Genomic DNA, 24,486 nt, shown 5'->3' on the forward strand with positions numbered 1-24,486 from the left:
TAAAAAATTCTGACATGCAGACTGAAACATGCGCTTTTAATACCAGGAGCAGACTTCCATGGTGAACAGTAGTTTTACTACAGTGATCTAATGAGCAACTAGAGTTTTAACATTCAGAATTTATGGCAAATGTATGACATATCTGAATACCTTCATGATGGAATCAAAGTAAAAAACTGAAAGCATTTCCTACTGAGGAGACTGCAGTACATGAGGAAATTAGGAAACTTCATAACAAATAAATCTCCCAAAATGACCCCCGGAGACAAAAGAGCCCAAATGTAGCCCAAAATCACCCAGATGTAGCCCAAATATAGCCCAATGGCAGAAGTGTGCAAAACACTTATTATTTTGTGTTTTTGCAGTGTTATATAGTGCAGACTTGTCAGGTATTGGAGTGCTTTACATGAGCATTGGTTACATCACACAAGAACAAATTCATTTTGGTTGTAGACATGGGGAGACTAAGTGATTTGACCAGAAGCACAGAATATCGAGCTGAAGCAGAGACTTCAACCTGGTTCCCCAGTTGCAAAGTCTGCAGTTCTGGAAGTAACACCACATCCTCTCCCCTAAGTGCAACATTTAATCAAGTGGTCAACTGGATAAAAAAAAATAAAGATACCAAATAATTTAAAAGTGCTTTGTCGCTATTTGAAAACTCAGAAAATATGTCCTTATTTTAGTCTTTTAGAGCACTAACCATAATTTTGATGCCAATAAGACCCTCTCATATATGTAATTTCTAAAGGAAATGCTCTAGGTATTACAGTTTTGATTACATCAAGATGATGTCAGGCGTTCCACACTTTTGTAATAAATATAGAATGTTAGCAATCTAGTTGTTCATTAGGATACTGTTGAGAGGCAGAGGCCAGGGGCACGGACTCTGAAAATTGAAGGCAGGTAGGAGGGTGCAAAGGCAACAATTTAACCACACTGAGCAGGCAGGAAGGGCAGTGGAAGCACAACAGACTATGTAGGGCAGTGGAAAGGGGGGCAGGGGCAACAAACCAACAATACAGGACTTGCAAGAGAAGCTGTGGCAATGTAATAGACCATTGTGGGCAGAAGGAAGAGGCAATGGTAGTACAACCATACATCCCAACAGACCCGATTCAGCCAGGAAACGCCCAATGTTTTTAAGCTCAAATGGGCTTTATTTGATCCGTCTCCTGTCTACAATCTCCTCTTTTTCAATGTAACTCAAAGGGGAAAATCAATACCCCAGTTTTTTTTCAAAATCTCCCTCTTACCAAGTTCAAAATATTCGCAAGTATGGTACATTGGATCATGGAAGGAAATAGGGTAGGGACATGGACTTGGATAACAGAGGACAGGAGGGACATGGAGAGGTGCACCAAACTGACCCTGCAGGGCAGGCATCAGGGTTTGCAGCAGCACAATACACCACACAGGACATGCGGGACGGGAGTGCAGCACAACAATCCATAGAAAGCAAGAGGGAGGGGACAGGACCATGCACATGGACAACAGAGAACAGAGGGGCAAGAGGCAATGGTAGCTAGCTGACCATAATGGACAGACAGGAGAGAAAGCTGCAGCATAACAGACCATAAAGGGCAGGAGGGACGGATCAGGGGCATTACAATGGAACAGACAAGCCAGGAGGGAGGGAGTAGGGGTCTGCACATGTAAACAGAGGGCTGGGGGCAAGGGGGCAGGGCAGGAGCAGCAAGATAGCCATGGAGGTCAGGCAGGATGGGCACTAGAAGCAAGACACACCATGAAGAGCAACAGTGAGACTGTGATGGCATACACACAGACCATGGAGGGAAGGTGGGAGGGGGTCAGGGGCAGCTAACTGACCACACAGGGAAGGTGGGAGGGGCCATGGCAGCACAGAAGACCATGCATGGCAAGTGGGAGGGTTAGTGGCAGCACAATGGCTATGATGGGCAAGAAGGAGGGTGCAGGGGCATGCACAAAGGACGATGGAGGATAGAAGGGAGGGTCAGGACCTGTGCACAGACAAGAGAGTTCAGGGGAAGGGGCCTCACAACAGACCACACGGGGCAGGCAGGAGGAGCAGTTGCAGCACAACAGACCAGGGAGGGCAGAAGGGTGTGGCAGTACAATGGACCATGTAGGACAGGAGGAAGAGGATAGGGGCATGGCATGTGGACAGGCAGGGTGGAGGTGGCAGGGACAGGTTACAGTCATCTGACAATGCTAGGCAGGTGGGAGGGGAGTGGCAGCTCAACAGAACACTCAGAGTAGATAGGAGTGGCAGGTCCATGGAACATGGTGGGCAAAAAGGATGGAGCAGGGGCATGCACAAAGACATCGGAGGGCAGGGGGAAGGAGAATAGGGGCAGCAAGCTAAGCACAGAGTTTAAGCAGGAGGTCAATGATGGGGCATAGAATTGGGCAATGGAAGGCAGGAGGAGTGGACTGGTACATCATACTAAATTGAGGGCAGTGGCAGCACATCAGACCATGCATGGCAGGAGGGAGGAGGCTAGTCCATGGATTCACACAACAGAGGATAGGGAGGAGGGGGATGGGGAAGCAAGCTAACTGTTCAGAGAAGGCGGGTATTAGGAACTTTATTGTTTTTAAAACATTGTGTCTGTGCGAACTACTTAAAAAAGTATGCAGCATAATCTCACTTTTATTCAGGAAGAAGAGGACGTTTGTGACTGTGATGCCGGGCTCACTTGGCAGAAACACCCCCTGACCCTCCACCCCCTATCGCAAAATGTAATGCCCGTAAAAAGGGTAGGTGAACACAGTGTTATATAGAACATAGTCCTGAGAGCACGATTGAAAATGAAAACTAGATATAGTGTATGGTATAAACTATGCACCAAAAAGTGTGATATAAGATGAACCGGGCGTGAAATATAATATGCAATACATTGTGCGCAATGACTGATTCATTGGAGAGCGCGAGATAGCACAGGCTCTAGCGCGTGCTATGCGATATGCGCCTTGGAGTGTAATATGCACAGGGCAGTGTTGTGTAACCTAACTAGTCTCTAAAGTTGTAATATAAAATATGTGCTGGGGAGTGTAACGTTGCATATGCACTGTGACAAAGATATGGATCCCAGATTGTAATATGTATGGCATAGCACTGTGCGTTATAACATAGGCATCGAGGAAGGCACGTTAGATGGGGCAATATAACCCGTGCGAAGACAAGTGTGGCATGACCTATTCACGGGGGGGTGTTACAGTGCACATGGGCTAGAGTGTTATAGCATATGCACTAGCTAGTGGAATACAACACAGAGGTGTGTGGCACTCGGCAGGCAATGGTGGGTGTAACACAGCATTGGGCTCTGTCAGGAGCGCGCTGTGACTCTCAAGTGATGTTCGTCCCCTTTCCAGAGAGTAAAATAAAAAGTATTACACATCCGGCAGTGGATGTGTGTTTTATTAACCGTGAGTGGGGTTTCTTGCATAGTTTTGGTCGAATTTTTGTCGAATCCCCTTTGAATGGCTTGGTGTGCATGTGTATTAAATGTGCCCGTCAATAGCTACCCATGTTTGTATAAATAAACGACAAGGGTGTCTACCGGGATTAGGCACGGTAGGGCATCAGACATGTCAGAGCTTCACTAGTGGTGTGAATACATTCCACGTGGATTCATTGTATGCATAGTCGCCTTTTAATGAATATCACGCAAATCGTCATGGTGATAGGTACGTATGGTTTGTCCAGCATGTCCTAGGTGTGTCTATAAATATATATTTTTTAAAAATAATAAAAAACAGTGGCCGGCCCTGGGGATTGGGGTCAAAAAAATATAATCAGGAGACAGGCTCTGGGGGATGGGGTCATCAGGGCCAATAAATTAGAATAAGAAGGGGAACCACACAGCCCCCCTTCTTAAAAAATTAAAATAAATAAAAGACTGGCATCGTGCCGGAGGCCATGCCCCCTCCGTGCAGCACTCTGCAAACGCGCCCCCAACAGGCATCTCCAGTATGCGCCAGGGAGCTGCGCTGCAGACAGGTGTTCTGAGGCCAAGCCCCTTTTTACACCTCTCTGCAACGCAGCTCTGTGGCGCTTACTGGAGGTACCTAGTGGTCTAGTTTGACCCTAGGGACCCTTAGGATTCAAGGGGACTTAATCTCTCAACTTAGAACAGCCACAGGGCGCGTTTACACAGTGGTGAAGGGAGGGGACGGGGCCTGAGGTGACGTGTGCAAACACGCACTATGGCACGTTTTAAATTGGGGATATAATTTCCCTTCAATACTGAGGGCCCCTGGGGGCTAACTAGCCCACCAAGTGCTTCCAGTAAGCGCCACTGAGCTGCATTGCAGAGAGGTGGTCCAGGCCGTGCCACTTTTTACACCTCTCTGCAACGCAGCTCTGTGGCACTTACTGGAGGAGTTGGACCCTAGGGACCCTCAGGATTCAAATTAACTTAATCTCCCAACTAAAAACGGACACAGGGCGTGTTTACACAGTGGTGAAGGGAGGGGACGGGGCCTGAGTTAACGTGTGCAAAAACGCCCTGTGGCCTGTTTTAAGAGGTAGTTTTAATCCCCATGCCCTATTATATACTAGGGGCTTACAGAGGAGGTCATGCTAATCACAGGGGGACCCCAACGCATAATGTTCCCTAGTGTATGTAGGGGTTTTCACTGTATTCTAAGTGTCTTTTAACATAGCACTGGCTGTAGGACTGGTTAGTCAGACTCAGTTACCACCAGTATCCGTCTGAAAAAGTTGAGGGTACAGGATGATTTTGCAACAAGGCTTCTTTCTGCTCTTCTTTTTGTTCTTTCTGCACGTTATCCTTCTTCCTGCACTTTTCTTCGTCTTTGAGGACTTCTGTTGCTTTTTTCAGCATTTCTTTTTTTTCTTTCTGTGCGTTTTTTCTTCTTTCTTCACATGTCCTATCTCTGTAGGCATAGTTAGAAATTAGCATTTAAAAAACCTTTGAAATTCACAGAAAAAACCATAGGTATCTGAAAGAAACACGTTAGTTAGATTCCTCACCTTAGAATATCCCCAGGCGTCAGACTGGATCCGGAAGATTTTTCGTCAGCAATACCCCTTGCGCGTCGCTAGGCGTCGTCTGCGGCTCCGCGTCCGTCGTCGGCGTCGTGCGCCGGGATGACGTCGTCGGAGTACTTAGACGCCGCCCTCGCGCGCTGACGTCAGTTCTTCTTTTTTCCGCGCCAGTAAGCGCAGATCCGGGAGAGCTACCCCTTTTAGTCTTTTTTGACTAAATCTTTTTGATCATTTTTGATCCCTGTCTGTCGACATCTGGTGCCGGTAGGATGCCTGGGTTCAAGGCTTGTGAAGACTGTCATCGACTGATGTCGGTGACCGATCACCACCGCCGGTGCCTCTATTGCTTAGGCCTCGACCACGACGCGGAGTCGTGCAACGACTGTCAGGCCCTGACTTCGAAGGCTAGGCGGGAGCGGTCCCGCAAGCTTCTCGAGCTTCGCCACTCGGCTCCGCGTCGTGCGCGATCCCGGTCCAGGAGGAGGTCCAAGGATCGCTCGCGGAGCCCTAGCCGACGCCACCATCGATCGTCTGGCTCCAAGTCGTCGGGTAAGTCCAAACACTCAAAGAAGTCCAAGAGGCGACATCGCTCTTCGGACTCCCCTCGCCGGTCGCGCGACTCGGCCGAGGGTCCAAGTGGTTCCACCCCCGCGGCTCCGGCGGAGCCGCAGGTGCCGCGTCCGCCCCCATACCTTCCGGTCCCTGGGGCTGACGCGGCGCCGGCGGAGATCAGTGCCTTCCTCTCGGCCATGAGGAGCCTGGCCCCGCCGTCGACGCCCGCTGGCGCGCCTTCGGGCCCCGCGGGCTCGACTGGGCGACCTCGCGTGCCGGCGGCTCCGGCCCCGGCGCCGTCGACGACTCCGGTCTCGACGCCGCAGGTCCCCGCGGGGCCCATGCCTGGGCCCCAGTCGACGCCGGTTGACCTTGTCACTCATCCACCGGCGCCGACGCCTGAACCACCGACGCCGTCACCGGCGCCGCCGACGCCTGTGACGCCGACGCCCCAGTTTAGCCCTCATCCGGACCCGACGCCGGCACGGCGTCCGCCGACGCCGCATCCGACGCCGCTAGAGACCTACCATCTCTACAGTCCGGTTCCGATCATTCCTCCTGTTTATCAGGAATCGGAAGAAGGGGGCGACTGGGAGGGGTTCGAGGACCCTCTGGCTGTTCAGTCACAGCTTTCTCAGGACTGGGCAGATGAGCTGGGGGAGGCCAGCGGGCTGGACACCTCGCCAGACGCTGGATTCACTTCTCCTCCGACCGTGGCTTCGGAGGAGGGTGCAGCATTTTCTGTGGTGCTGCGCAAGGCGGCTGAGGCCCTTGGGCTCGAGTTGCCTGCCGTGGCTGTGAGGACCAACATCCTCACTGAGGTGCTTCAAACCTCAGCAAGCTCCACTGAGCCTCTGCTGCCGTTTAACGAGGCCCTCACTGACGTTCTGCAGGGCACCTGGTCCAAGCCCTCCACAGTTCCTCCTGTGGATAGGAACGTTGCCAGGCGCCACCGCCCTGCTCCGGGCGACCCCAGCTTCCTGTCCCAACACCCCACCCCCGAGAGTCTGGTTATCCAGGCCTCTACTTCCCAATCCTCCTTCCCGACCGCTCCGCCGGACCGGGATTCCAAGAGACTCGAGCAGTTTGGCAAGAAACTGTTCTCGTCCCTTAGTTTGGGCCTGCGGTCTTTAAATACCGCCTGTCTCTTGGACCGTTATTCCCATTCTCTGTGGGATACGGTGGAGGACGTGCTGCCCCTGTGTCCGGAGGAGGTCCGGACGCGTCTTTCCCAGGCTCTGGCCGATGGGAGGGATGCAGCACGGCACGCCATAAGATGTGGGCTTGACACCACGGACTCGCTAGGTCGGGCGATTTCCACCACGGTGGCGCTCCGCCGCCACGCCTGGATGCGGTCCACGTCCTTTTCCGGGGATGTCCAGAACACCCTCATGGACATGCCCTTTGATGGCACTCGCCTGTTTGGTGAGAAGGCGGACAGTGCGCTGAACCGCTTTAAGGACTCCCGGGCTACGGCCAAGTCCTTGGGCCTCTCGGCTCCGCGGGCGCACACCTCCGCTTTTCGCCCCTTTCGTGGCCAAGGAAGGGGCGCCTCCTCACGTCCGCAGAGCCACCAGCCGCAGAACCAACCTGCGCGCGGTCGCGGACGTGGCTTCCGCCGTGGCGGAAATGGAGGCCGACGTGGTCAGCCCACATCCACCCCGGCAGCATCCGCCTCAAAGCCTTCCTAGTCCGAGCTTTCAGGCCCATACCACGCCAGTGGGCGGCAGAGTTCGCCATCACCTGCCCCACTGGCGGTCCATAACATCGGACAGGTGGGTGCTGCAAATCGTCCGAAGGGGCTACTCCCTCCCCTTCGAGACGACCCCTCCAGCCATGCCACCGCAGCACCACCGTATCTCGGGGGATCATTTGGATCTTCTCCGCGAGGAAGTTTCGGCTCTCTTGGCCAAGGGGGCCGTCGAGCGCGTTCCGAGTCCAGAAGTAGGTCGTGGTTGTTATTCCCACTACTTTCTGGTTCCCAAGAAGGGCAAGGGGGGCCTGCGCCCTATCTTGGACCTCCGGAACGTCAATGCCTTCCTCCGAAAGGAGAGGTTCAAGATGCTCACGTTGGCTCAGGTTTTAGCTGCCCTAGACCCTGGAGACTGGATGGTAGCGTTGGACTTGCAGGACGCATATTTCCATATCCCCGTCCTGCCGGCCCACCGGCGTTACCTGCGGTTCACGGTGGGCCAAGAGCACTTTCAGTTTACCGTGCTCCCCTTCGGCCTCACCAGTGCCCCTCGGGTGTTCACGAAAGTGATGGCGGTGGTCGCAGCTCATCTGCGCAGATCAGGGGTCCCAGTCTTCCCCTATCTCGACGACTGGTTGTTGAAGGCGGGCTCGCCCCAGGCAGTCGTCTCCCACCTCCAGACTACGGCGGATCTCCTGCATTTGCTGGGGTTTTCCATCAACGTGCCGAAGTCACACTTGAGCCCCTCTCAGAAGCTCCTCTTCATCGGAGCGGTTCTCGATTCGGCGCAGTTCCGGGTCCATCCTCCGGAACAGCGGGTCCGGGATATACAGGCCCTGATTCCCATCTTTCGGCCTCTATCCCGGGTTTCGGTCAGGCTAGTGTTGCGGCTTCTGGGGCTGATGGCCTCCTGCATCCTACTAGTGCATCACGCCAGGCGGCGCATGCGGGCTCTGCAGTGGGACCTGAAGTTTCAGTGGGCCCAGCATCACGGCAACCTGTCCGACCATGTCTTGATCTCGGAGGGTACTGCACAGCAGTTGCAGTGGTGGCTCACGGACCGCGAGTGGGTCAAGGGCAAGAGCCTCTCCCTTCCCCAACCGGAGCATGTCGTAGTGACGGATGCGTCCCTCCTGGGATGGGGTGGCCATATGGGAGAGGCGGAGATCAGAGGCCTCTGGTCTCCGGCGGAGTCTCGTCTCCACATCAACCTGCTGGAGTTGAGAGCGATCCGGCTTGCACTGAAAGCCTTCCTTCCCTCTGTCAGGGGAAGTGTCGTGCAGGTGTTCACGGACAACACCACCGCCATGTGGTACTGCAACAAACAGGGCGGGGTGGGGTCGTGGACCCTTTGTCAGGAGGCTCTGCGCCTCTGGACATGGCTGGAACACCAGGGCGTCACCCTGGTGGTTCAACATCTGGCGGGCTCTCTGAACGCCAGAGCAGACGAACTCAGCCGCCGGTGCATGATGGATCACGAATGGCGTCTGAACTCCGAAGTGGTGCAAGGCCTCTTTCAGCAGTGGGGAGAGCCTTGGTTAGATCTATTCGCCACCGAAGAGAACGCGCAATGTCAGCAGTTCTGCGCGTTGGAATTTCCAAGGCGGCACTCGCTCGGCGACGCTTTTCGTCACGAGTGGAGTTGCGGTCTGTTGTACGCCTTTCCGCCTATACCACTTCTGCCCAGAGTGCTGAAGAAGATCAGGCGCGACCGGGCCCAAGTCATCTTGGTGGCTCCGGATTGGGCACGAAGATACTGGTATCCCGAGCTACTCAGTCTGTTGACCGATCCCCCGATACGTCTGCCCCTTCGGGAGGATCTTCTGTCGCAGCAGCAGGGGACGGTCCTCCACCCGAACCTGTCCAGCCTCCACCTCCATGCGTGGAGATTGAGCGGCGGCAGTTGATGCCATTTGACTTGCCTCCTGAAGTCTGTGATATCATTCTGGCAGCCAGGCGTCCCTCCACAAAGTCGGTATACGCCTGCCGGTGGAACAAATTTGTGGCATGGTGCACAGCAAAGGCTGTGGATCCCCTTTCCGCCCCTCTTTCTGAGGTTCTCCTCTTCCTTCTTTCTCTGGCCCGGCAGGGCTCTGCCCTGGGCACCCTGAAAGGTTATCTTGCTGCCATCTCCGCCTTCTTGCGGCTTCCTGATCAGCCTTCTCTTTTCAAGTCCCCTGTGGTTACACGCTTTCTCAAAGGCATTACACACACGTTCCCTCCTGTCCCTTTTGTAATGCCTCAGTGGGACTTGAATCTGGTTTTGACATTCCTGATGTGTGCTCCCTTCGAGCCTCTTCACAATTGCCCTCTTCGTCTTCTAACTCTAAAGACTGCTTTTCTGGTAGCCATCACCTCGGCTAGACGGGTGAGTGAGCTCCAGGCTTTATCTTCAAAGCCTCCTTTTCTATCTGTTCATCCGGACAAGGTTGTCCTTCGGCCTCGTCCCTCCTTTCTTCCTAAAGTGGTGACTCCATTTCACCTTGGGCAGTCTGTCACCTTGCCCACCTTCTTTCCGCCTCCGCATCCTTCCAAAGAGGAAGAGAGGCTCCACCGTCTGGACCCAAAACGTGCGCTCTCCTTTTATCTGGACCGCACCAAACAGTTCCGGGTGGACGACCAGCTTTTTGTTGGGTACGTGGGCGCTAAGAAGGGGAAGGCTGTGCACAAACGAACCATCTCTCGGTGGGTCGTTTTGTGTATAAAAATATGCTATTCCTTGGCTAAAAAGGACCCTCCTGTTGGGCTGCGCGCCCATTCTACTCGGGCCACAGCGGCTACTACTGCTTTGGGACGGGGTGTCCCTTTGCAGGACATCTGTCAGGCGGCAACGTGGGCTTCGCTACACACGTTTGCCAGGCATGATTGCCTTGACAGCCAAGTCCGGAGGGATGGCTTCTTTGGCCGTTCTGTCCTCCAGGACTTTCTGGTGTGATCTTGGTTCGCAGACCCACCACCGGGGATGGTATTGCTTGGGTATCTATTCTAAGGTGAGGAATCTAACTAACGTGTTTCTTTCAGATGAACAAGTTACTAACCTTCGGTAACGATGTATCTGTAAGAAACATTAGTTAGTTAGATTCCTCACCGACCCACCCATCCTCCCCGTTCTGCGAACTGACATCTAGGGTTAAGGTTGTCCTTTCAGGCCCCTAGATTTTATTTTTGGCACCAGTGTCGGTCTTTGCATGGCTCTGCGTTCCTGGCGCGGAAGGCTATGTACAAGAACTGACGTCAGCGCGCGAGGGCGGCGTCTAAGTACTCCGACGACGTCATCCCGGCGCACGACGCCGACGACGGACGCGGAGCCGCAGACGACGCCTAGCGACGCGCAAGGGGTATTGCTGACGAAAAATCTTCCGGATCCAGTCTGACGCCTGGGGATATTCTAAGGTGAGGAATCTAACTAACTAATGTTTCTTACAGATACATCGTTACCGAAGGTTAGTAACTTGTTCTTCAGGCACGTTATAGTTAGGAATTAGCATTTAAAAAACCTCAAATTCACTGAAAAAACCAATAGGTTTCAGGGGTGTTATAGTTAGCTGGACTTTTCACTTGTACAAAACCATTGAAATTCCCCCGTTATAGTTAGTTCAGCTAACTATAACTCGCGCGCCCGCAATGCACTGCTGATGACGTCACATATTACATCACTCATGACACAGTCAGTGACATCACTCATGACATCACTGATGACAACATCCTTGTGATAGAGTGGCAGACCTCCTCTCACCCTAATATAACCTTTGATACACACATTCAAAAACAGAGACTAAAATTTTCAAAACAATGGACATACCAATACCAGTTACAACAACCTCTTCAGTAATTCTAAGATCCACATATACATCCACTCATTCACCAACAGTCCTATACAGTCACTCATACATGTACTCACTCATCATATGTACTCGTACACCTATACATCCTGTTACACAATGCCACTCATCCATAGTTACTCACACACGTCACTCATGCTAATAAAGAATCAAACATACATTTACTTGCATATACAGTTATACACACACCACCACACTTACTTCTACGGAAACTTACACATAGTCTTTTAAACAATCACTTATAGAAACACATACTTATTCATACAGGAACTCTTTCAATCTCTCACTCTCACATATACTCACTTATATACACCAATAGTCACATATACTAGTTTAAAACATATGTAGTTACTCATAAAGACACTATTGAGACAGTCATTCACTCACTAACACACCCATACACACACTCATCCACCCATACAGTCCTGCACACATGCTGTGTTCAACACATACAAACAGTGAGTCACTCATTCATGCACCTATGCACTACGTAATACCCCCCAACGAACCATGCAGACACTCAGACTGATACTCAAAAAACCAACTAATATCCTATATAGACACCCATGTAGCTACTCACCAACCCATGCAGCCACTTATACACAAAGTGAGACTGATACAGATATTTACATATTTAAACATTACTCACTAAGCCATGTATTCACTATGATACACTTAATCAGTCAGTTACACAATCAATTTTTCAAAAACAAATCCTCCATTTAGACACTTATATACCCATTTATTCTTCCATCGACCTTGAGATATACATATATAAAACATATTTAATTTTCAGAAAAACACACATTCACTGGATGATGTCATCAGTGATGTCATCAGTGATGTCATTTGAGATGTCATCAGTGATGTCATGAGTGATGTCACTGACCATGTCATGAGTGATGTAATATGTGACGTCATCAGCAGTGCATTGCGGGCGCGCGAGTTATAGTTAGCTGAACTAACTATAACGGGGGAATTTCAATGGTTTTGTACAAGTGAAAAGTCCAGCTAACTATAACACCCCTGAAACCTATGGTTTTTTCAGTGAATGAATATATATATATATATATATTACCTACTGGCGGTCGCCAGTAGGTAGTTATAGTTAGTGTGAGAAGTTGGCCTGATGTATGATGTCACTAGTTATAGTGTACACCTTATATCAGTCCAAATACCCTTATGGTGATTGGTTGTAAAGTCAACCTTATAGACCAGCTATCCTAGTGGTAGCATGGACAAGAGCAGTCTTAGGCTAAACTCTGAATGGCATGTGAAGCCAGCTGTGATACCATATATAATCCCTTGAATACCAAATGAAAGGACACCACAACAGATATATATATATAAAATAAAGTGTATTTATTCTAAGCAAACCCTCAGCACTCTTTATGAGTTTAGAGGTAAGTACAACACAGTCTTATTAATGCATACAGTAAGTCACACAGGTAAGTAATACAGTTAGGCCCTAGGGGCCACGCAAACCATATACTAAGTAAGTGGTATAAGAACCACTGTCACGGAAATAGAATAGGCCTAGGCCTAGGGAATCGCTGGGGCTACACTACACTAGCGTTAGTTAGGAAGTGGGAGGCCCACGGGATTAGTGTGCAGAGTGGAAACACTCACGCGTAATGCGTAAAAGTCAATAGCAATATTACAGTTTAGAAATAGATAGATTTAGGACACTTCCGGAGTAGCTAGGAAGTTGAGACTTGAAAACTAGACACTAGGATAGTCACTATCCTGATGAGCACCGGAGTACCCAAGTTACCTAGCCCACAGGCTGCGGGTGCATAGGGGTGAAGATGCGTAGTTTTCGTCGTCGACTCCTATGGATGCCTGAAGAAAGATGCTGACAGGCAGTCAGTGAAGAGTGTCCGGTGGATCCCAAGGCTGGGATCAAGAAGAGAAGAAACCTGCAAGCAGAAGGGACAGAGTCAAGGTCACTAGCCAGTGACCACGTGGAACCAGGAAGGAACCAGGCGATGTCGTGAAGAGTTGCAGGTGAAGGTGAAGCTTGTCGCTGCAGCCAGGAGGACCAGGAAGCGTCGAGGATGACCAGGACCAGGAGGCGAGCTGTCCCACGAAGGCTCTTGCTGTCGGCGGCGTCGAAGTTGGACTAGGACTCACCAAGCCTTGGCAAGCGGAACCCACGAAGAACAAGGGACTTGCTTCTGGTGCAGACCAGGAAGGTCTGGGGTGCTTCTTCTTTGCAGAGAAGCGGGAGCCAGTCTGGAGGAGCCAAACCAGCGCAGAAGATTTCAGGGAGCGTCGTCACAAAGGCCACTAGCCAGCGGGCAAGCAACCGGACAGACGCGGCAAGCAGGAAAATGCTGAAGGGCCCCACGCAGGACTCGTGGAGTGTGGGGGGCTGGTATTCGGTGCAGATGGTGCTTGGGGTTGGGGCTTCTCAATCCCCGGTGCACAACTTCGAGGGTACCTCAGAAGCTGCGCTGTAAGTTACTAGCCACTTTTCCCAGGTAGCCGGTCCCACGTCGCTCGTCGCCTCCACGGATCTCAGCTCTGCTGCAGATGTGGATGAGGGTCGGAGATGTCTGGAAATCAAGGCTCTGGTCGGGCTCTGCAGTCGGTTCCTCGTAGAACGGTCGCAAAGCAAAGGGTAGTCTCTTGATGGTGCCTGTTTGCACAGGGTAGCCACTCCTTGGCTACAAGGGAAATTCTTCAGTCTTCTTCTTTCGTCGAATGTCGAAGGTCCAGAGTTTCTGTTCAGTTTTGCAGGTTCAGGATAATCTAAAGTCTTGAGGCCCAACTCCCACTCTTATACTAATCTGGGGGGCTGGGATACCTGCTAGGTCACGCCTTATGGGTGGGACCTGGGAGGGGGTGGTTACACCCACTTCCCTTTGTCCAGTTTCGCGCCAGAGCTGGGGCTGGAGTGCCCCAGCGCCGGTTTGAACTGGACTATGCAAGGAACACCTTGTGTGCCCCAGGCATGTCTCATTCCTTTCAGCCCACCCTGCCCCAATACACTAAAGGCTGTCTGGGGAGGTGCTAGCACCTCCCCAAGCAGGAAACCTATTGTCCAGGCCTCCCTGGCTGGGATCACTCCCAGCTGCAGGAGGTCAGACTGGTGTCGTGGCAGCAGCATCCATTTTGTGATGCTGAGGCTTTGGTCAGAGGCTAACAGTTGAAGTATGATTTTAACATGTCTTTCCCTCTAGAAGGGGGGAATAATATTCTCATGTCCAGAAATGGCATGGGGGTATTATTCCAAAGTGTTAGACACCTTACACGACATGTTTTGATAAAGCCAAACCATAGTTACCATAACCGTTTAAGATTATAAGGCACTTTAAGAGTATATGGTAGGCTATATCATAGAACAGCTATAAGGACATGGTTCCGAAAGCTGCAGACAGGCTCAGCTCATGCTAGAGCACCATCTCACATGTTACCAAGCACTCTGCCTCCAGGATTGTCAAGGCCTGCCATAGGAGTGACTGATAGGTACACATGTGTCTATATGTAAGTTAGGTATAGGAATACTACACCTAAGCAAGGGGTGATTACACGACCTTGCCCCAGCTGAGTGATCAGCCAGTTGTGTCAAAATGGAAGGCCAGGCCAGGGGTGGCACAATACATGCTGCAGCCCCTGGTAGGCCTAGGGTACACCTATGCCCTGGGTACCTAGGGTACACTGTACAGGGGCCAATAAGGTGATCCTATCCAAATGGGTTATGCACCTAAAGTACATAGTAGTAATTTAGAGAGAGAACAGCAGGGCTGTGGGTCTGATTAGCAGGCCCACAGCCACATCTAAGTCGAAAACCTGTAAAGCAAAAGCAAAAAGTGGGGGTGAACATAGAAAGCAGACCCTACTCTCCTACAGTTAGGACCCCTTTTCCATAGGAAATCTGCAACATTCTATTTTGAATAACTTTGGCGCCGGTCGACGAATCCTCGCGAATTTTTCAAAATAGGTGGGGCGCTATGCTCCGCTCCTACCCTGAAAGTCTCGGGGGGATTCGTCAAGCGGGGGCTGAGATAAAAGGGGGGTCCCAAAACGCGTTTTTCCCATGCATTTTTCCATAGGACCTTTAGACAGGGCTACAGCCCGAACGGCTGAACAGATTTACTTGAAATTTGGCAGAGAGGTAGTCCTCAGGTCAAGGAAGTGCCTTTTGTAGGTTTGGTGTAAATCTGTTCGGTAGAATCTGAGAAAATAGCCTTTAAATCAATATATATATCTGAGCCAGCTTACGGTGCGCTTACGGTACGCTTACCGTACGCGTACGGTGGCGTGCGCGAGCGCGATTCTGATTGGCTCTTAGATCTTAGTAAACATTCGAATCGGCCGAAACCAGGAAGCGGCGTCCGCCATTTTGTCTCTCGCACTGAGAGTGATTTTTAAAATATGAAGCCCAAAAACATGTAAAGGGGCTGTTTTGACAACTCCCACCCACATAGCCATGTTGAGGGAGTCCCCAAAGATCCCCCAAGAGCAAAAACAGAATTTTTATTTTTTCGGCAATTTCGCCGATTACGCGTACCGTACGCGTACGGTAAAAAAATTGAAATAAAAAAAACACTATCCACACTCACCCCACCCCCTGAGCTTTTGGTGGCCAAAGGCCACCAAATGTACAGTGCTTATTAAAGATGATAAAAAACTAAATATTGTAAACATGGAATTATAAATTCGAACTAAAAAAAACACTATCCGCACTGACCCCACCCCCTGTGCTTTTGTTGGCCGAAGGCCACCAAATGTACAGGGCTTATTAAAGTTGATAAAAACCGTGCACGGAACGAACTGCGTTAAGTGTGCGCGCACGCCACGAATGGCGTAAAGTAACTTAGCATTTAAAAAACCGTACAAATTCACTGAAAAAACCATAGGTTTCACACACGTTATAGTTAGGAATTAGCATTTAAAAAACCTTGCAAATTCACTGAAAAAACCATAGGTTTCACACATGTTATAGTTAGCGGAAATTTTACTGATAAAAAACCAGTGAAATTGCCCCGTTATAGTTAGTGCTACTATAACTCACGCGACCGCAATCTTCTGCTGATGACATGTGTCTTTATGAAAAAAAAATATTTGTAATATATGTATAGCTAAAAATGTATGGAAGAAGACATGGGCAAATAAGTGTCTAAATACAGTATTAGCATCAGCAGAAGATTGCGGTCGCGTGAGTTATAGTTGCCAGCACTAACTATAACGGGGCAATTTCATTGGTTTTTTATCAGTAAAATTTCCGCTAACTATAACATGTGTGAAACCTATGGTTTTTTCAGTGAAAATATATATATATATATATATATATATATATATATATATATATATATATATATATATATATATATATATATATATATATATATATATATATATATATATATATATATATATATATATATATATATTTTTCAAGGTCAGGGGAGAGTACTCCCACCACGTTGTAGACTCTTCTAGATTGTCTGCGTTTCCAATCGGCACCATCTTGGAGTCTCCTATTATACTCAATAAAATTTCGTGATTCGCGTGGTGACACACGTCCTGTTCCCAAACTTTGGTTGTCCAATTAGTAAAACAGCAGCCATCTTGTAGTGTTACGGCTGCGTAATGCGTTCAATGAAAAACTAGTTTGTATCTCATTATTACTACAACTAAGGTGTTTATGGTGGCTAAAGAACGCATAAAAAATACCATAATATATGGTATGAAGTACTCTGTTAGTCTAAGTGCCATTTCTCCAGTATTAGGGTGTCTTTCATAGATTCACATGCTTGAATATTCCCCGTCGTCGGAGTGGGAGTCCCACGGTAAATAAAATAGCAATATATATATATATATATATATATATATATATATATATAGTAAAATATATACATATATATATATAGTAAAATATATACATAAGTAATCACATAATTAGCGTATATAGGTGTAAAACACACATAGTGTACCTATAAGAGAAAAACTCCATAGGAATACAATGGAGAGAGACAAAAGACCTTTGTAGTCTATCTCTGTCATTATGTAAGTCCGAACTCCAGCCAATCAGGCGTCAGCCCCTCTCTAGAACCTTCTCCTCAGAGCTTCTCACCTCAGATTTTCTACCGCACGTCGTGTGACAGGGAGTCTCCCTGAGCTCTGCTCAGTTTTTGTCAGTGAGGATGTCTTCTAGTAAGAAATCTTTGTTTAGACCATGTTCTTCATGTGGAAAGCTGCGTTTGTTCTCTGAGGACCCACACAGTAAGTGTATTTACTGTTTATACCCAGACCATGAGGTGGCAAAATGTAAATTTTGTAGAACTTTTTCTACAAAAACTCTAAAGGACAGAGAAGGCCGCCTGTTATTATGGCTACAGAGACTGAAGGACAAAGATAACCCACTCTCTGATGTGGAAAGTCTCTTTTCTGGTCGTTCTCAACCAGCCTCTAAGCGCAGTAGTGTGCAGGAGTTACCATCTCCTTTCCTGAAGAAAAAGAAGCTAGCATTGCCTCTGACAACTGCCACTTCTGTGGTCTCACCTACTGCTTTGTCGCCTAAGGGACACTGTTCTCAGGCTGCTGAGGCGTCTATTTCCCATTCCTCAGGGAAAAAATTGTCAGCCTCGTCGACGATGCTCCCGACGACGAGATCTGCTGTTTCTACCTCGTCGACGGTGACCCTGACGACGACGTCAGCTGCTTCGTCGTCGTCGACGAGCGTTCTGTCGACGTTATCCTCGTCGACGATTACCATCAGTTCTTCAAGGGCGGTGACTTCTGTTTTGCCCATTACTTCGAAGTCGACGAAGAAGGTGAAGGTTCCGTCGACGAAGACTGTGTCGTCGACGAAGACGTCGTCGAGCTCGTCGACGCCCACTCCGTCGACGAAGAAAAAGAAGATCCCGTCGACGACACTGTCGACGGTGGTTCCGTCGACGAAAGCCTTGTCGACGAAGACCTCGACGACGGCTTTGTCGGCAGCGGCCCCGTCGACGGTGGCTCCGTCGACGGCGAATCCATCGACGGCGATTTTGTTGCCACAGACTCCGTCGACGATAATTCCGTCGACCATCATTCCGTCGACGACGGCTCCATCGACGAGTACATCTCCACAGACATTCGTAAGGGTACGAATAAGCAGTGTTGCGTCTACCCAGAAAACAAGAAGGGAACAACTACCTCAGCTAGCTTCAGCGTCGGTTTCATCTTTAGCTGGAGTTTCTTGGACACCATTACCTCCTACTGTGGGCCCGGATAGCCAGGAACACAATATTCCTGTGGGAGATGCACAGCCTCCCTCACCATTATTCGCTGCGGATTCGGATCAGGAGTCCGAGGGGTTACCTGAGTCTTTTGGAACGGCACAAAGTCCGTCCGACTTAGTTATTAAGTGCCAGGATGTCCGTAGTGAAGATGAAGATCCGGTTTACATACACCAGGCCCCTCCGAAGCATAAAACGGCGACTCTTCCTTTGTCGCTCATTACTAATCTCCAACGCATGTTGGACGACTACAACCAACGGTTCCCTCTATCCCCTCAACGTTCAGAGGTTCCGTCAACCCCGGTGATTCCAGCAATTATTCCACCGGTACCTATTGTAAATCCTGCTCCTCAGATGCCGCCTGTACCTCCAAGACAGGTTCCGGAAAGGTTGTTGCCTCATTATGAGCCTGTAGAGGAAGGCCCTCAGGACACAGAAGAGGGTGAAATCCCAGATGATGATGGGGATGTAGATGACAATGATGATGATATGGCGGAGTGGGACAATTACCAGGCACAAACACCATCCCCCTCACAGATAGTAACAGGGGATTCACCTCCAGTGGACATAGCCAATTTTCACCAACTGATGGAAAGGGCATCACACCGTTTTAAGTTAACAACGGAGCGCAGGGAGGAAGATTGCTTCCTTTATGATTTCAAGAATCAACCTTACAGACTCATGCTATTCCCATAGTTGAGTTTATTTGGGAAGAAGGCAAGAAATTAATGCAGACACCGAATACCTTGCCAGCACAGGTGCCTCGATTAGAAAAGAAATATAAGGCACCAATAGGAACCCCAGCATGCCTCACGGGTCAGGCTAAACCTGAGTCTGTCGTTACGCAGGCAGCGCAACGTAAGGCGAAAAATCCGGCATCTTCTATCACCTCACCTCCGGATCGTGACGGACGTCGGATGGATGCCATAGGGCGTAAATTCTCTTCTATGGCCTCTACTGTGGTTAGAGCAGCTAATGCCTTGGCCATCTTGGGACGATATGACAGACAAGTATGGGCTGATATTTCGGATGTGGTTCAGGAGTTGCCAGAGCCATCTAAGGTGGAGGCAATGAAGTTGCTCCAAGAGGGAGAAGCGGCATCGGCGGAAATAATCGATTGTGCAGTAGACATCGCCTGCATGGGATTCCGTCAGCTTGCCGGAGCGGCTGTTCTGCGTAGGCAAGGATGGTTAAAATCAACATCCTTTCGTCAGGAGGTTCAGTCCATGATCCTTAACATGGCATATGACGGCGAGTCATTATTTGGGAGCCACGTCGATTAAGCTCTACAGTCCATAAAGAAGGATACTGAGACAGCTAGATCGTTAGGAAACCTTCAATTTCAGAGGAGTAATTTTCGTGGTGCACGCGGACGCGGCACCTCCAAGTTTTCGAAGAGACAATAAACAATACAAACCTTACAATCAAGGGTCCAACCGTTACTCTTATGGCCAGCAACAGCAAACATTATGACAGCAAACCTCCAAGTCATATCGAGGAAAATCCTCATACAGAGGAACCGCATCAAAGAGACAGTGACTCTTACCAGACGGACAAGGTTGGAGGTCGAATCTCTCTGTTCTTTTCCCAATGGTCCTCCATCTCAAAGGACCGTTGGGTTTTGGACATTGTGAAAAAGGGACACGCCTTAGAATTCACCAAATTCCCTCCTCCCACTCCACCCTCCGGACCGCCACCAGCTCACATGAAAGAACTGTTGCATCAAGTTCGACTTTTAAGGCAAAAAGGAGCTATAGAACTGGTACCAGTGTCTCAGGAGGGAAAAGGTTTTTATTCCCGGTTCTTTTTGATCACAAAGAAAAACGGAGAGTGGAGGCCCATCCTCGATCTAAGGGCACTAAACAAATATATAAAGAGCCAATCCTTCCGTATGATGACGCTAGTAGACATCTTGCGCTTACTCTTGCAGGAAGATTTTCTGGCGACGATAGATCTCCAGGATGCCTATTTTCATATCCCTATTTTACAGCGGCATCGAAAGTTCCTGCGTTTTCGAGTGGGTCAACACGATTACCAATTCAAAGTGTTACCTTTTGGCCTGCGCTCGGCCCCTCGAGTGTTCACGAAGGTACTAGCTCCGGTAATAGCGTTTTTGCGACTCCAGGGAGTGCAAATATTTCCATACCTGGACGATTTTCTCCTGAAATCTCAGTCAAGCACTCACCTGCGACAACACACTCTTCTGTGCCAGAACGTGTTTCGCTCTTTAGGCCTAACCGTAAATGCGGAAAAATCCCAACTTCATCCGTACCAACAAAGAGATTTTCTGGGTGCAACTCTGGAAACTGTGTCAGCAAAGGCATTCCTCTCCCAGGAGCGTCTAAAAAAGATGCTGCGACTGGTGGCTCTGATCAGATCAAAAGAGTCAGTTTCTGTGACTATTAAAATCATTTCTGGGGATGGCGTCATCATCCATTGCCTTGATCCCTCATTGCCGGCTGAGGACACGTCCTATCCAGGAAGCTCTGGATGCTCAGTGGCGTCAGGTAACGGGATCTTTCCACGACATGATATGTGTCACAGATCAAATGAATGTGTAATCAGGAGGGGGGACAGGAGAGCTGGTTATTTAGAGAGGTCCTGTTCTAATGCTCCCAAGGGACTACGTAGGAAAAACAGATAAGAGCAGTTCCTCTAAGTGGCCAATTTGGAATAGATCGTTGTGAATCGGCTGTTAAGTCTAATCTGGGAGGGGAAATTTAAATTTCAGATCTTGTTGCCCTCACACACCTGTTGGGGTGTCATGCTTCATCATTGGGCGCTCCTCGTCGGACCGGCGCTGCAATGTCCAACGGGCCTGGTGGCATCTTTAGCGGAGATCTTTTGATCTGAGAACGCCGTTTATGTGAAGACCATGTGTGTGACTGTGGAGGGTAATAACTCCTAAAGTATGTGGGGATTTGAAAAAGCTAAAATAGACCCTGGCCCCTCAATATTTTTAATTAGGTTAGGTAGGGCTGGGACTAGGTAAAACCAGGGAGGCTACTCAGGTGATTCTAGGTATCAGGGTAGCCTATAGTTGACAGGGGTCAACATGTTTCGTGTCGTATATGCTCAAAATCGAGCGACACTTCTTCAGGACCGTGGGACCACCCATAAATAAATATACCACAATTCTTATAGAGGGGTATCTTTGGTCAACCACACGTAATGCTGAACCTAAATATGGTCCGCAATTGAAGGCTCCGCCTCAGATTGAGGAGGTCAGAGCTTCATAGGTGAAGGAGTAGCAACCGGACCACTGGAACGGTCACACCGAATGTGGCGGCGGGCAGGCCAGAACAGGACGTGTCTGCTCCAACATTCAGGTGAGGAGCAGACACGTCCTGTTCTGGCCTGCCCGCCGCCACATTCGGTGTGACCGTTCCAGTGGTCCGGTTGCTACTCCTTCACCTATGAAGCTCTGACCTCCTCAATCTGAGGCGGAGCCTTCAATTGCGGACCATATTTAGGTTCAGCATTACGTGTGGTTGACCAAAGATACCCCTCTATAAGAATTGTGGTATATTTATTTATGGGTGGTCCCACGGTCCTGAAGAAGTGTCGCTCGATTTTGAGCATATACGACACGAAACATGTTGACCCCTGTCAACTATAGGCTACCCTGATACCTAGAATCACCTGAGTAGCCTCCCTGGTTTTACCTAGTCCCAGCCCTACCTAACCTAATTAAAAATATTGAGGGGCCAGGGTCTATTTTAGCTTTTTCAAATCCCCACATACTTTAGGAGTTATTACCCTCCACAGTCACACACATGGTCTTCACATAAACGGCGTTCTCAGATCAAAAGATCTCCGCTAAAGATGCCACCAGGCCCGTTGGACATTGCAGCGCCGGTCCGACGAGGAGCGCCCAATGATGAAGCATGACACCCCAACAGGTGTGTGAGGGCAACAAGATCTGAAATTTAAATTTCCCCTCCCAGATTAGACTTAACAGCCGATTCACAACGATCTATTCCAAATTGGCCACTTAGAGGAACTGCTCTTATCTGTTTTTCCTACAGATCAAATGAAGTCAGCACTCGCATGGTGGGCAATTCCAGCCAACTTGACGGAAGGCATGTCCTTTCTGTCGCTGCCACCGGACAGGACACTCACAACAGACGCCTCATTGGAAGGATGGGGCGCACATTTGGAGGATCTCTCTGTGAAGGGAAGATGGTCAACACATCAAAGATCTTGGCACATCAACAAGTTGGAGCTGATGGCGGTTTTTCTGGCTCTAAAATCATTTCTACCTTTGCTCCAAGGAGAGTCAGTGCTAATACAGACAGACAACACAACCTGTATGCACTATGTCAACAAACAGGGCGGAACAAAATCCCCAAGTCTCTCCAGGTTAGCTCAAAGAATTTGGGACTGGTCTCTCAGTCATCAGATCATGATTACGGCAGTACACCTGCCAGGAGTATCCAATGTCCTAGCGGATTCCCTGAGCAGGTCCTCCTCGTCGACTCACGAGTGGGAGTTACACCAACCCACTCTAGAGAGGATATTCCAACTATGGGGCCGTCCGCAACTCGATCTCTTTGCTACGCCGGAGAACCGGAAATGCCGAAATTACGCAAGCTGGCATCCCCACAAGGAGTCACAAGGGAATGCCCTTTTGATAAACTGGTGCAATCTATTTGCGTACGCTTTTCCTCCAATACCCCTCATACCTCGGGTTCTTTGGAAGATGAGGAGACAACCTTGCCACCTGATCCTAATAGCCCCGCGCTGGCCACGGCAAGCGTGGTTCTCAGAACTGCTCCTCCTGTCCCAATGCCAACCAATCCTCCTGCAACATCGGACGGATCTGCTCACAATGAGCGAAGGGAGAATTTGTCATCCAAATCCCTCCTCACTGAGCTTATCGGCCTGGAACCTGAACACCATGAGTTCGCCCACCTAGACATCCCGCAGGATTGTAGGGATATTTTGGCCCAGGCAAGAGCACCCTCTACAATCAGGACGTACAAGTTCAAATGGAAACGATTCTGCCATTGGTGTGCTGCTAACGGAGTCCATCCGATACATTCCACGGCAGAGCAATTGCTACCATTCTTCCTGCACCTAGCCAGTTCTGGACTGTCGCATGCAACCCTAAGGGTTTTTCTAGCAGCTATTTCCCGTTTCCGGCAAGATGGATCAAGTTCCCTTTGTTCCTCAAGAATAATCCGCCAATTCTTTAAAGGCTTATTCCGAAAATTTCCGCCAGTTCGGCGTCGTCCTCCGTTGTGGCACCTCAACGTTGTGTTAGCACAATTGATGAGACCTCCGTTCGAGCCCATTCACAAGGCCGACCTAAAATATCTCACTTGGAAAGTAGCCCTACTTCTGGCACTAACGTCTTCACGTCGGGTCAGTGACATCCATGCTTTTACCATCAAACCTCCGTTCCTGCAGTTCAAACCGGATGCTGTAGTGTTACGCACCAATCCATCATTTCTACCCAAGGTGCCTACTGACTTTCATATTAATGAGCCAGTAATATTAAAGACCTTTTTTGCCAATCCTCAGACACCTGCAGAACAAAGATTACATTCTTTGGACGTGAAGCGGTGTCTAAAGTTCTACATCAGTAAGACAGCTTCTTTCCGGAAATCCGATCAACTTTTTATAGCATATGGACGCTGTCATAAAGGACGTCAGGTTACTAAACCAACGATTGCACGCTGGATCTCGGCAGCTATTGTCTTTTGTCACCAAAGGGCAAATAAGCCTCTGCAGTCTCCAGTGAGGGCACACTCCACCAGGGCAGTCTCATCATCTACTGCCTTATTTGCTGGAGTATCTTTGCAACACATCTGCAGAGCAGCTACGTGGTCGACCAGACACACGTTTACTAAGCACTACTGCTTGGCAACTTTAAGCGAGGAGGATGCTGCAGTGGGACAGGCAGTGCTGCGCAATCTTTTTAAGTAAGGTGAGCCTCTTCCTCCCACCTCCATATTGTTTCCATTTATATGTATATTATGCATTTACAATGTTACAGTTGTTCGATACTGTTTTTATGCATAAGAAGATTGATTATCTTATATATATATATATTTTGAATCTATTTTGACATGGAAACAATGGTGTTTGTTACTGCTAGCTATTCTATATTCAAGCATGTGAATCTATGAAAGACACCCTAATACTGGAGAAGAACAATTGTTACTT

General features: G+C 49.2%; 1 protein-coding gene across 3 annotated transcripts in view; it reads left to right on the forward strand.

The window, feature by feature from the left end:
- The window catches only part of ANXA5 (annexin A5), a 980,312-nt gene that overhangs the window by 74,652 nt on the left and 881,174 nt on the right, over positions 1-24,486 (forward strand). The gene's annotated exons all lie outside the window — the stretch shown is intronic.

Source organism: Triturus cristatus, chromosome 2_2 (genome assembly GCF_964204655.1).
Source record: "Triturus cristatus chromosome 2_2, aTriCri1.1, whole genome shotgun sequence".
Taxonomy (NCBI): domain Eukaryota; kingdom Metazoa; phylum Chordata; class Amphibia; order Caudata; family Salamandridae; genus Triturus; species Triturus cristatus.